At 39.1% G+C, this 12,178-nt stretch overlaps 1 protein-coding gene across 1 annotated transcript in view; it reads right to left on the bottom strand.

Annotated features, from left to right (window-relative positions):
- The window catches only part of psd2 (pleckstrin and Sec7 domain containing 2), a 125,872-nt gene that overhangs the window by 100,495 nt on the left and 13,199 nt on the right, over positions 1–12,178 (bottom strand). The gene's annotated exons all lie outside the window — the stretch shown is intronic.

Here is a 12,178-nt window from a genome sequence, read left to right as displayed (position 1 = left end):
TTCTTGGTTCAAGTCCCACCTTCTCCAGAGGTGCATAATAACATCTTTGATCAGGTTGATTAGAAACATAGGTTAATAAAAAAACCTCAAATTATTATTACTCACAAGGTACAGCCTTTGAAAGCATTATGTATATGTAGAGTCTGTGCCTTGCTAGTAATAATAATTTGAATTTATATAATGCCTTTAAAGCAGGAAAAGGCAAAAAGGGTGCTCCAGTAGTACAATCAGACACAACTGTCACCGAGATGAAGTGGGTGAGGTTGGAAGTGGAGATGGTAACTAAAAGCTTAATCAAAAAGGTAAGCTTTAAGAAGGATCTCAACTGAAAAGAGGGTAGTGGAGATGTTAAAGAATTTAAAGAGAAGATTACAGATCAAGAGCCTAAGCAGTTGAAGACCCAGCCATGAATATTTGTGTTAAGATTGGACAAAGGATTAGACAATTCAGAAGAGACCAGTGCTGGGGGAATGCTGTGTCGTTAAAGGTCTATGATGCTGTAGAACATTATACGTAGAGGCAAACGAAGGCATGAAAAAAATTATGCAGAAAAACAAAATATTTAAATCAGAAACATTGTAGAACCAGAGCCAATGCAGGATAATAGCAGCAGAGTTTTTGATGATCTTTACCAGATTAGAGAGTCAGCTTTTAATAGGATAAGGTTGCGACAAAGGTATGTAACATTTAAACTTGGAACTAAATAGTCACATAGTTGGAGATGATGTTGGATTGGTTACTCTGGATCAAGTAGAATTCCAAGACTGCTTGCAATATTGTCGAAATGAAACAGTGGATGGAAAGGTTGATGGAATCTGCAAAATGAGCATGGAGTATATGGCAGTATACACAATATTAAATTGGAGGTGATCATGGCTCATTCAAGATTGAATGACAGTCAAGCAATCCAAACAAAGAATTCAAACGTGGTGGAGGGAGGAAGTTGTGTGGTATTACCACACATTTGTAAGTCGAAAACATGTCTTCAGAAAATGCTTCTGAAGTACAATACTTAGAGGAGATGAGAAGAGGAGATAACTATATCTAAACATGTGCAGTTTCTATGAGATACAAAAAACAGTTTTTGTAATTGTGATCAAAAATCACTTTCCATACATGCCACAATTCCAGAACAGGTTTCAACCAATAATACAATTGAATACATCTCCCAAATTCGGTCAGAAAAGTCTACAAATTATTTTCTGTACAATTAATTGTTTGACACTTCAGTGTGGGACAATGTAACTGGATATCACATTAATAAAATAATATATTCTTTGTGGTGAATAGTGAATTTAATTGACTATCTCCTCTTATAAATCAACCCAATTTTGAAATAAATTCACTAATTGAGAGACTCAGATGAAAAACTAAGAGAATTTACTCTCTAATTAAAATATTAAATAATCTGAAAGTAATCATTATCACTAAATCAGAAATAAGAAGGAAGGATTAAAATAGTGGCATAGATTTTACTGATCTCAGTTATGTTAAACCACATAGTACTATGCTGATGCTACATAATTTTTTGGAGTCTTCTATCTGGTGGTTGGAATCTTGCCAGAGGGCAATGGGATGCAGCAAATTAAAACTGAATTGTCTCATATGGAGATGATATACTTGAAGTGTTTTATAGCCTTTTCAAAGATTATGTGATCACTTATCATCTTTATCTTTAAAATCCCTTCACAATTTCAACCCATATTCTCCAATTACAACTGAAAACAAAAAGTGCTGGAAATCACAGCAGGTCGGGCAGCATCTATGGAGAGAAAGCAAGCTAACGTTTCGAGACTAGATTACTCTTCATCATTCAGCTCTGATGAAGAACCATCTACACTCGAAACGTGAGCTTGCTTTCTCTGTACGGATGCTGCCCGACCTGCTGTGATTTCCATTGTTTTTTGTTTTCAGTTCAGATTCCAGCCTCTGCAGTAATTTGCTTCTCCAAATACAAACTGTGTTTGAATTTGCAATTTTTTTTGTAATCCATATCCCATGTAGCACCATCCAGTCTTCCGTTAGGATTCCAGCTGATGGTGTCAGTAGACAAGTTAGATTCCAGTACGAAATCAGGCTTGAAAGACCACAAGCTTTACTTTTATACTGTGGTTACTGTGGTGATCAGTCACTCAACATATTCTCAAGATGTGCCAATGTATTTTTAACAAAAACAAGTTTCTTACACAAAAGAGTGTGTGTGTGTTTAATACTTTTGAAACATCTTGTCATAAACAGCAAAAAGAAAGATTCAACCCTTTTATTTCCCAACATCGTTTACAGACTGCCACTCCTTTCTTCAATTTGAAATTTCTTACTCAATTGACAATATTGTAAGCATGTCCTTTCAGTGAATTTCTGCACATTCACTGGATATGATTCCCTCTGTCTCTTTTGAGATACCCATACAAGCTAACTCACTGACCTTTCTCTGATTTTGACTACTTTGAAATTGCTTAAACTGCTGAAGATGTCTTTCCGACTCTTATGGCCTGAAGACTTCCGCAAAGTAAAACCTGCCCTTCTGCTGGATTGTGTTTTTTCATCTGAACTCAATCTGCTTGTGCCCCCTAGCATTTCCTTATGCCTTTATTTCTCTGGGTCATAAAAAATCAACAATAAGCAGCAGTTATCTCACCAGGGATCTTGTTGAGTCATTTAGTTTAAGTCACATGATTTCTTGGAAATGCCTCCATCAGCTCATTGTTCCAAATGACTTTTGACTCTTTCTTGAAACAAAATGATTTGACATTCACAGCACCGAAAACCAAAAATCCGTTTACCCCTTCTTTATAACCAAACTCTCAAATGGTAATAAAATATTATTGACCTTCATCACGAGACCAACGTATCCTTTGGCAGACCTTTCAATTACATTGGTGAAAGTCTTTGGAATCACCTGCCTAACTCCTCTTCCCTTTTATCTCTCTCTCTTCCTTTAAAAGTTTTCTCAAAACTCATATTTTCAAAAATGTTTTTTATCACCGCTCCATAGCATAGTGACCACTCAATCAACACTCATTTTAGTTCTTCTCTTTCCTATTGTTATGGATCAAACCAGACACCCTCAAAATATTTTAAGAAGGTTGCCTAGACCCTAATTTTTTTTCTTATATTTAAAGGCAAATGTGAAGTGCCTGTTCTAGATGCAGTGCAACTGGTCAAACTACTTGACGTTAAGCAAAAGCACAATATATTTAAACATTATAGTAAAAATACAAACAAAAGAAAGAAGAACCCAATTGGAAAACTTAACTGAATAATAGATACAATACCTATTACCAATTAACTGTCCCAATATAGTAACATCCCATAAACACACGCCTTGGCAAAAAGGTAAATTCAGACACAGATTCTCACATGCAGTTCTCCAATCCAGAAGGAAAAAAAAAATCAAGAAAAAATTCAGAGACACTAGCAGCCCGGAGACATTCACTGAAGCTTCCAACCTGTTGAGACCCCAATAGCTTCTGATACTACTGTAAAAAACCAAAACCCAGAAATCTCGATCTGTGAGAGTTGGCCACTATTTCAGGCTCTATTTAAAAAAAAACCCAAGGCCTCCCAAGCTGTTTACATTACCCCAGACCGCTTAGTACCTCTGCCTTACAACTTCTCTTCAAAAAAAAGCAGGACAAAATAACATTTAAAGCCACAGCATCTATGAAATGGATCTTAAGAACACTTTCTATATTAAACTAACTATATAAATACATTTTTCTTATTATCATTACAGACCTGGAATCTTTGTATTCAGTTCTGCAAACTCACTGCCATAAATGTGGTTTGGAAGGTACAGTCTGTCTCCAGTGCAGCCTCATCTACCTCCTCTTCTCTCCAGACTGTGTAAATGAAGGGAGAGTGCTCCTTATAAAAGTAACTGCCCAACTGCTATGGGTATAGCAAATATACTTGGCACGGAATGTCTCCCGATAAACTGTGCAAAACAAAATACTTATCATATTAATGAACATTTTACAGTATCACATGATCTGTGGAAAAACTTAATAAATTCAAAGTGGTGCACATGCAAAGTGTGTATCAGACCTGCCCCTCTAAGTGGCTGGCTTAACAAACCAATAAAAGAAAATAGCTTGCATTTGTGTGGTTCTTTTTCTTCAGAATGTAATAAGGTAATTCACCAAAAAAAATTATTATTGAGATGCAATTGCAATTATAACTGAAATGGGGCAGCACGGTGGCTCAGTGGTTAGCACTGCTTCCTCACAGCACCAGGCACCTGGGTTCGATTCCACCCTTGGGTGACTGTCTGTGTATAGTTTGCACATTCTCCCCATGTCTGCACAGGTTTCCTGTGAGTGTTCTTGTTTCCTCCCAAAGATGTGCAGATTAGGTGAATTGGTCATGTTAAATTACCCCGTAGTGGCCAGGCTAGGCTAGGCTGATCAGCCATGGTAAATGCAGGGATAGGGTAAGGGGTGGGATGCTCTTCAGACGGTCAGATGGTCTTAGCCCAAGGACTTGATGGGCCTAATGGCCTGCTTCCACACTGTAGGGATTCTATGCAAAACACACTGCTATTGTCCACAGAATAATAATGGCCTGAAGCACCAGAACCTTGTGCTATTGCTTGAACAATACAGTAGGAACAATGTCTCATTAATTATCAAAGGGGTGGCTTGTGATTGTGATTGACAAAGTGAAATAAGGTTGAAGTTCATCTTGAAAGTTGACAGTACAAAACAAGATCAGCTCTTAAACCAAATGCTGGCAAAAGGCTTTTAGTTAATACAAAAAGAATTAACCAATATCCAGGCTTTTGGCCACAGAATCTTCTAAAATAAAGACCATAAACCCATAAGCCTCTAAGTTAATTGCAACAGGAAAATGTGTATTTATTTTGCAGATTGCTTTTATTCGCATGAGAACACATTATCCCTGGTTTGGTTCTCGATGCAGCATCTAATGGATTTTACAGACGTTACCTTTATCAATGTGTGAGGAAAAAAGCTTGAGAATCATCAAACTAGTGTTGGGGCCTGTCATAAAAATCATGGATTCAAAATGATAGAAATTAGATTGCGCCAGTATGCTCCTATAAACCAGAACAATCTGTGTGTGCCATGCATAGTCCCCTGGCACCTTGCTAGCAAAATGATCAAAGATTTTGGGATGAGCAAAGCAAGCTGCAGTGCTCAGGTGGATCTGGGTTCTGAGGTTGGGAGCAAACACAATTTGCCAGCTGTTTTCAGGAATGTGAAGAACACATTCTGCTGAGAAATGTCAATGGCACTCACCTTTTTGATGGCAGCCTTCAGATACCCCTTTAATGGTTATAAATTTCACAAAAACCTGATTAACCTCAATTCAGTTGGTCTCCATTGTCATTTGTAAGGGATCTAATGGCATTGACACCTCAAGAATGATTTTCCTGAATTCAGCAATGAGATCAATGTCTTTGCAGACTGGGTATAGGTCAACCTTTAGCCGAATTTGCTCACTTTACCTACATTTTACACCTAATAAAGGCATGAATGCATTCCAATTTCTCACCTACCATCTCTAAAACATCTCCTGAATTGTAGAGAGATCTTTCTTTGGAATTAAGACATAACAATCTGGACTGTTGGCATGATCAGTCCTGAGTAGTCAGCAGTTGTAAACACAATCTGTAATAATCTTTTTCAAGAGCTCAAGGTGTTTCTGTTTTGCCTTAGAAGAATTAACAGTTTCTTTGTTCGTTCACTTGGATTTTCACTGTTCTGCAAGATACTTAGAAATTGAAAGGCATATCATTGGACAGCATAAGGCTGTACAAGTCAATTGAATTTGTACAAATTAGCTGTATGAGTCAATTAAATGACAGTAGGCCACCTTTACTGATCAAATCCCCATATTCAGTAAGTATTAGCCTTATTGAATTCGGAAAATCACACATTTTCCCTCTTCCCAGTTGTGGGTCTTCAATTCTTCCTTTTCCATTGTACAATAGCTTACGGATAGGTGGACATTCAAGAGCAGGATTGTCATTCCAAGGGAAACAAACAGATGGCAAGTCTGTTTCTGGATCACTACCAGACCCTCGGGAGAAGTAGTTTCAATTCTCAAGTTTTATTGGGGTGAGCTACTAACTGGCAACAATTGAGTGACCAATTAGTAGCCAAAGCAGCAGAAACAAAGGTGAATCCAAAAAAATAGTGAGCTTAATTTCAGTGCACAATTAATATGGCTGTCATTTCACAGATTTATTTATGGAAATAAAGATCAAGTAGGAGAATCAAGCAACTTGGTACTTGGGCAAGGGTGGCAACAGACTGCCACCATCCCTGATCATGGATCGAGGTCACCAACGCCAAGAACAAAAGGAAGGTGTTATGCAAGAATTTGCTTCAGTGCAGCAGGAGAACTAGTAAACCTTTAGGAAGGTCAGTGCAATGGAACTAGCATCTGGTGTTCACCCTTCTGCAGACACTCCAGTTGAGAAGTCTGAGGGCACATGCTGATGCTGAATGGGAGAGTACTGCATGCCAGGATACTAACCGACACTTCAGAATGACTAAAGCTATTAGACTGTTGACGTGCAATCAGCACTAATATATGCAGATTCTTGCACATACATGTCATTGGCATTGCTATAGAGCCTTATCACTTTCTTTCTTGCCACTGCAAAAGAAGCAAGCACATAGAGTCCATGAAATGAGGCTTTGCTGCATGTCATCACCACAATTGAAGAGGAAACCATGGAATTCACTGATATCACCAAAGATAATCAAGTTGTGAAGATGAGAAGAAGATCCCGAGCAGACAGGGTGAACAGAGACCACATTGTTTATATTAAGAGGGAGCCTTGAACTCCTGCCCGTTTGACAGCATGCATGGATTTGATTGCATTCATGACCAACAGTGACTTTGTAACACAATTACTGATTGAGCTGGCTGAATCCAAAAGGCCTTGGCTGCTAGACCGAGGCAGATGGTGAGGGAATCAACAACCGAGAAACATGTACTTGACCTCATCCTCATTAATCTACCTGCAGCAGATTCATCTATCTATGACAGAATTGGTAGGAATGACAACCTCAGTCCTTGTAGAGATAAATTCCAGCCTCCAAATTGAGGATATCCTAAACTGTTATATGCGGCAACATCACCATACTGAAAGGGATAGATTTTGAACAGATTTAGCAATTCAAGATTGGACATCCATGAGGCACCAGGGGCAATCAGCAACATTGGTTTTGTATTCAATCATAATCTGTAACCTCATTGCCTGGCATATTCTCCACTCTACCATTAACACCAAAACAGGAAATCAACTCTGGTTCAATGGGGACTGCAGGAGGGTATGCCAGAAGCATAATCAGACCAAAGAAAAAGTGTCAAACAATAAGATGGTGAAGCAATAGAACATGACTACATGTGTGCCAAACATCAAAAGCAGCAAATTATAGACAGAGCAAAGCAATTCCACGGGTTGGTTAGTCCTGCCGTATCCAACTATGAATAGCAGTAGACAATGAACCATTCACTATAGGATGGACAATAATTGTCCATCTCTAATTGTTATGCGGGCAGTTGAGAGTCAATGGGTTGTAGTGGGTTCGGCGTCACATTTGGGCCCAAATAGGTAAGGGCATTAGAGAACTAGACAGGCTTTTACAATAATTGACAGTGAGTGCATGGTTGCCATTTGGTTAGTTTTATTCCAGACTTTTACTGAATTCAAATTTCACCATCTGCTCTGATGGGATTCAAACTAATGTCCCCAGTACATTAAACAAGGGTTCTGGATTACTAGGTTCACTGACAATACCACTATATCACTGCCTCCTTCATATGGTCTACCAAGCCAGATTTCGTTTTCAGATCTGACTTGTCCATTAATATCATCAGCTGGGATCATTACAACTGTGTGCTCTTGGCAGGATCATTGAATTGCCTGAACTTAAGAGGTGCATGCCTTTCTTGTTAAAGTAATGGCTAAGTGGTAGTGGCTCTGGGCATATAGTAGCTATATTGTGGTGATGATTATTGCATGGAATTTGAAGATGGCTTTGAGTGTTGCTGTAAGTTTTCTGGAAGTGGAAAATATAACAGTGAATTATTTAAGATCTTTAATTAAAATTAGACTGAAAGACATAGTAGATAATTGAAGGTAGATGTAATAATAGGATCATGTAAGAAGGAGGTGCTTGAATTAATTATGCAGCATTCAGAATCGGAAGAAATCTGAAACTGGGTTGTTACAATAACACAGTAATTAGCTAAGATACAGTTAGAAATGAAGCAACTGGATTTAAGACAGAGCAAAAGAAATCCAAAAATATGAATTTGAAAAAGACAAAAAGAGATTATCAGAATTAAAAAAAACAGTGGAAATAGAGCCTAGAAAACATATAATAGGAAAAGAGGTAAAAGACTGAGAGAAATGGAATGAAGAAAACTTGAACTTCAAAGAGGTAGGGAAATTGAAGAACATGGGTTGGCTTAGAGAAAGAAGAGATGAAAGATTTGTGGATAGAAGATATTGTTCAAGACAGCAACAGAGTAGGATAGCTGAGCCCAGGCCCCATCTGCTCCTATCGGCTTTCTTTCTCTTTATTTTTCTTCTTTTTATTTTTGACCTTTTTCTATCTTTTTTCTTTGTTTTCTTTTCTTTTTAGCCTCCAGCGGTGGCAAGAGCAGCAGTGGCAGCAATGCCAGGATGAGCCAGACACAGCTCCTCACGATTTCTGAAGAAGGGTCCCGATCAGAAACGTCAACTTTCCTGCTCCTCTGATGCTGCCTGGCCTGTTGTGTTCCTCCAGCTCCACACTGTGTTACAGCCCCACATGAGCCTGGGGTCTCCCGGCAAGTGAGGAACAGGTCCCGGGATGACTTTCCTGGCCTGGACTCAAAGGCTAGTGTGAGGGTCCAGGTCCACAGCTAGACCCCAGTGGCTGAAGGAGGAGATTGGTGGTCTTGGCCCAGCATGGCATTCTCGCAGTATGGTGGTCTCCCTGTGTGGAGGTCTTGTCCCGGCGTGGAAGTCTTATTCCCATGAGGAGGTCTTCTTCGTCTTCAGCATCCAGGTATTCCAGAGGCCCAGCTGGCAATCCCTGCCTGGCATGGCAGTCTTCTTCAGCAGAGGCTTCCAGCCTAGTCACCAGCAAGGCCGCTAGATTAGACGCAAACATCTGGGCCAGGAGGTATGTCATACCACTGCTAAACAGGTTGATTAAAAGTATCTAGATTTGTGATACCTATGGATGTGATGGTAGTTGAGATAGGACTGGGGCACGGTTTCTGTATTGTATGTCCTCAGCCCAAGTCTAAGCTCCTGAATTTAGAGTAGGAATATGACAAGGGAAAACTGATTGGAAGGTCTGATTTGGGCACAATTCAAAGATACTAAAGTCACTAATGTCTGCTGGATCCAAACAGAGGGAGAGAATTGTGTGTACATATGTGCCCCTGCTCAAAAGCAGGATGCACAGAGGCTGACACTGGAAGTTAGGATGGTAATGCCAAAGGGACTGCCCACCACACCCCCAGAAATAATCAGACATCATCAAGCTGTAAGAAGATTCAGGCACCAGAGCATCTAAATGGTCTAGTGTTAATACCCACTGCGGAAATATTGTTTCGTGATATAGTCCTAGTGATGTTGAATATAACAAGGATAAAATTAACAGGAACAAAAACAGAAGTTGCTGGAAAAACTCAGCAGGTCTGGCAGCATCTTTGAAGAAAAAATCAGAGTTAATGTTTCAGGTCTGGTGACCCTTCCTCATAACTGAAGGTGTGTATAGAATTAACAGATTGATCCAGTAGAAGTACAAGGAGTCTGAATGAGGAACTGTTGGGCCAAAAATTGGACTAAGCCATTGGCCCAGAGATGGAGATGGTGGGTTGGAAACAAGACTACAAGTCTGTAAAAGATGGAATTAAATAAAGAAGGAAAAGAGATTTAGTCAATGATGCAGCCAGGATATTTAACACTTGTATTTCATTAATGAATAGTTTGGATTTGACTTCAATGGACATTGGGATGCAAAACCTTAAAGGGTAAATGAAGGATATTTTAACTGGAGAAAATATCAATCAGGACTTTGAGTTAAAAGAGGACCAAATTATGACAGTCCATATACAAACAGTGGTGAAACAACTGGAAAATCATGCCCAGATTATGAATAATCCCATCTGGGAGGATAGAAATGTCACCAATGAGGCAGCCAGGAATGATACATGTGTCACTGGCTCCCCATAAAAACATGAGACAAATTATTGAAGTAACCTCATGGGTTACTAATGACCATTTGGAAAGACTGACTGAATATGAAAACAGCATCATTGACGGTTTGCTCAGAGGTTAAGTAAAGGTATATCCTGCACAGGTAAATTGTGAAAAGCAAAATCTTAAAGTGATGGGATTGGTACTTCAGTAAAAGTGGATGATACCACTCCCCGTGTATAAATTTGAGAATATCAGCATTTTGGAAGGGGGCAACCTGAACAAGATCATGATATCCTCCCATAGGCAGTGAATTTGGGTGACTGTATATTGGTAATCCATGTGGAGGGTTTCAACACTCAAAGGGACACAGCAATATGTCCCTATAGGATGGTCAGTTAACCTATAGTTTAAATATCATGGTGGTAAATTGTACGCTGGAGATAGTATAAACAATCTTCAAGCCTGTTCAGGTAGTTCATCTAGTGAGAGGGAACGTTTTAAACTATAACCAACAGGAAACAGTACCAGTGTTTGTTTTACTTGTTTGCTTTATTCTGAGACACTCATGCAGATTGGAGAAAGAGAATTGGTAAGACTTTACAGCCATAACGGCACTGAAATTAAAGCCTGTGGCATGAATAAGAGGGAATTGTGGGAATATGTTGATTATGATATTCCATCACTAACAGAACTTCTAAATAAACTGTGTAAAAAGACTGCTAAATCCCAGAAAGTATTTTATCAGTTTGAGCAGGTGAATCATGAAGTCCTGCAGGAAATTCGGACCATTAAATAACTTCTCATGTATTAGTTGCTGTGTAATTGATTATGTTGCTGGCATAGACGTAGAAAGCTGAAGACCATGGGCAAAAACATAGGCTAAAGCAAGAAAAGCACATGAAAAGGTAGTAATGTTCTCACAAAACAAAATTAAACATTTAAAGGATGGATGCTGAAAGCCAATGCGCACACGCATACACACCAACACAAAAACTCTGAAAGCCACTGTATTATTCACTCTTCCATTGTATTAAATGCAAAGAAGCATAACTGTGAGATAGCAAGAACTGCAGATGCTGGAGTCAGAGGTAACACAGTATGGAACTGGATGAACACAGCAGGCCAGGCAGTATCAGAGGAGCAGGAAAGTTGACGTTATGTGTCGGGACCCTTCTTCAGAAAATCCAGACCATTAAATAATTTCTCATGTATTAGCTGCTGTGTAATTGATTATGGTCATTACAGTTTTTGAAGAAGGGTCCCGACCCGAAACATCAATGTTCCTGCTCCTCTGATGCCTTTTAGAATCATAACTGTGCTTTTATTTCCTTCCTATTAATGCATGTAAGCTGTTTGTAATGAAGTCCTGTATGCTGAGCTTGTTTTATATTGATGGACTATGCATCAAAGAAGAAACTAATACAATGACAGAAGAACTGCATTATGGGCATGAGGTTCAAAGCAGGATGGGAAGATATTGGTCAGGCCACATTTTTTACTCAAAGTCTGCAAAGTAATTTTAAAAACTATGCTGGTACTATGAGAGTACTATAGCCTCATTGTTCCCATGACTATAAATATGCCTTTTTCACTCTAGCATTGAAGGAGAGAAGGAAGTTGAAGATAACATCCCAGACAGCTGCCAGTGTTTGTTCAAACATGACTTTGAAGAAAGGGTCCATAGAAAATACATCAAGTGATGGCTTCTAATAAGGCAGTGATGCAATTGCAACCCAATTAAATGAGCCAAAACCAGATGTTACCTTAGCATAGCATAGCATAGTAATAGTGAGGAAAAGGGTAGAAAGAAAAATATTTTGTGAACAACTTGGGACTGTGGACAGCTCAGAGCAGATTAGTCACCTGTTCTAGAAGACATGCTAGAGCTGTTATAAACTGACGACTTAAGACAGGCCCTGGTTCAGGGGATCTCTAAGCAACCAGTATCATAGACTATGTATTATTGCTTAGTATCTTAATAAAGGGAGACCACATTATGTG

This window comes from Rhincodon typus, chromosome 12, assembly GCF_021869965.1.
Source record: "Rhincodon typus isolate 14 chromosome 12, sRhiTyp1.1, whole genome shotgun sequence".
Taxonomy (NCBI): Eukaryota; Metazoa; Chordata; class Chondrichthyes; order Orectolobiformes; family Rhincodontidae; genus Rhincodon; species Rhincodon typus.
Note: the sequence above shows the minus strand (reverse complement) of the source record. Positions and strands in the feature narration are given on the sequence as shown.